This window comes from Panthera pardus, unplaced genomic scaffold (genome assembly GCF_024362965.1).
Source record: "Panthera pardus isolate Hobbes unplaced genomic scaffold, ASM2436296v1 HiC_scaffold_27, whole genome shotgun sequence".
Classification (NCBI taxonomy): domain Eukaryota; kingdom Metazoa; phylum Chordata; class Mammalia; order Carnivora; family Felidae; genus Panthera; species Panthera pardus.
In genome coordinates this window covers 38,661,968-38,664,533 of record NW_026526843.1, presented here as the reverse complement: position 1 = coordinate 38,664,533, position 2,566 = coordinate 38,661,968, and the positions used below count along the sequence as shown (strand labels likewise).

Below are 2,566 nucleotides of genomic sequence, written 5' to 3'. Positions count from 1 at the left end.
TACACTGATTGTCTTAGCTCCTTTATCAAAGATCAGTTGACTATAGTTGTGTGGGTCTATTTCTGGTCTCTCTATTCCATTGATCTATTTGTCTATTGTTTTCACCAATATTACACTGTCTTGATTAAAGTAGCTTTATAGTAAGTCTTGAAGCCAGATAGTGTCAGCCTTCTGACTTTATTCTCTTTCAATATTTTGTTCTCTTTGAGAGAGCACATGTGCATGCACACACACAAGCAGGGGAGGGGCAGAGAGAGAGAATCCCATGCTGACAGCATGGAGCCTGGTGTGGGGCTCTATCTCACAGTTTGTGAGATCATGACCTGAGCCAAAACCAAGAGTCAGACACCCAACCAACTGAGCCACTCAGGCGCCCTAACTTTTACATTTTCATATAAACTTTAGGATTAGTTTTTTTGATACACATAAAATAACTGATGGGATTTTCATTGGGATTATATATATATATATAGATCTAATCTATAGATCAAGTTGGAGAGAACTGATATCTTGATAATATTATTTCTTCCTATCTCTGTAGATGGAATATCTTTCTATTTAGATATTCTTTGATTTTTTCTATCAGAGTTTTATAGCTTTCCTCATATAAATCTTGCACATATTTTGTTAGATTTATACCTTGCACATATTTTGTTAGATTTATATCTAAGTATTTCATTTTCTTGGTGCTAAATGCATTGTGTTTAAAACACTTTTTTAGGTTTACTGAGGTTTACTACAAAAAAATTGCACATATTAAATGTATATGTCTAATGAGTTTGGGCATATAAATATATTTGTGATACTTATCACCACAACCAGGGTATTAAGCATAACCATTACCTCCAAACATTTCATTGTGTTCTTTTGCATTTTGTTTTGTTTTGTTAAGGGTACTTAACATGGGATATATCATATTCACATATTTTAAAGTGCATGATACCATATACAACAATGATATTGTTGGTTTTTTTTTTTTTTTAAGCAAGTTCTACATACAACACGGGGCTTGAACTCATGACACTGAGATGAGGAGTTGCATGCTCTTCTAACTGAGCCATCCAGGATCCCCATTATTGTTTTTAATTTCAAATTCCAATTTGTGCTTTTTGTGTTTTATCCTTGTAACCTTGCTATAGTTGCTTCTTGGTCAGGAGCCTTTTGGTTGATTCTTTGGGTTTTTCAACACAATCATATCATCTGTGAACAAAGACAGTTTTATTTCTTCCTTCCCGACCTGTATTCCTTTTCTTGCCATATTGCATTATCTAGGACTTTCAGTATGATGTTGAATAGGAATGATGTTGAATGGTGAGATGGGCAGCCTGACTTTGTTTCTGATTTTAGGGGAAAAGCATCTATTTTCTTACCATTAGAGAAGATGTCATCTATTGGCTGTTGGTAGATGTTCTTTATCAGGTCGAAGAAGTTCCTCTTGACTCATACTTTGCTAAGAGTTTCTATAATGAATCGTGTTGGATTTTATCAAATGCTTTTTCTTTTTTTGGCTGGGTACAGTGCACTTTATTGATAGTACATGACAAAGTTGGGCTCCCTAAGTTTGTCCCTTTCTACAGGGGTTCTGAGATTGAAACTTTATTGAGGTTGGGGATTCTCAGTGTGTTGAGGGATGAGTTGGGGCAAGGACTCTTCAGTAGCTGAGAGATTCTCTCTTCCTCTTGTGCTGTCACTGGGGCTGGTAGTTCAGGGGGCTCTTACTCCTTGGAGGCCATGTGGACCATAAGGTCCATCACCTGGTTGCTGTAGCCAAATTCACTGTAGTACCAGGAAATGAGCTAGACTAAGTGGTCATTGAGAGCAATACCAGCCCTAGCATCAGAGGTGTAAGAGTGGGTATCACTGTTAAGGTCACAGGAGACAACTTGGTCCTCATTGTACCTTGGATGCCCTCGAGGGGGACCTCTGGTGCCTGCTTCACCACATTTTTTATGTCATTGTATTTGGCAGCTTTCTCCAGGCAGCAGGTCGGATCTATGACTGACACACTGGGGATGGGAACATGTAAGGCCATACCAGTAAGCTTCTGATTCAGCTCAGAAATAACCTTGCTCACAGCCTTGGCAGCACCAGTAGAAGCAGGGATAATGTTGTGGGCAGCCCATCAGCCATCACACCACAGCTTTCCAGAGTGGCCATCCACAACCTTTTGGGTGGTAGTGATAGCATAGACTGTGGTCATGAGTCCCTCCATGATGCTAAAGTTGTCATGGATGACTTTGGCCAGAGGGGCCAAGTAGTTGGTGGTCCAGCTATAATAGTGGATTCATCGATTTCTCCTTGAAGTTCTATCAGTTTTTGCCTTACATATTTAGACACTGTTGTTAGTTGCACACACATTAAGGATTGCTATCTCTTTCTGGAGAGTTGAACTTTTATCATTATGTAATGCCCTTCTTTATCTGTAATAATTTTCCTTGCTCTGAAGTCTGCTTTGTCTGATATTAATAAAGCTACTCTGACTTTCTTTTGTTTACTTTTAGCATGTTGTATCTTTCTCTGTCCCTTTACTTTTAATCTATATATGTCTTCACATTTAAAGTGTCTT

General features: G+C 38.4%; 1 pseudogene; it reads right to left on the bottom strand.

The window, feature by feature from the left end:
- Positions 1-1,715: 1,715 nt before the first annotated feature.
- On the bottom strand, positions 1,716-2,284 carry LOC128773911 (glyceraldehyde-3-phosphate dehydrogenase-like; annotated as a pseudogene).
- Between the last annotated feature and the right edge of the window lie 282 nt (positions 2,285-2,566).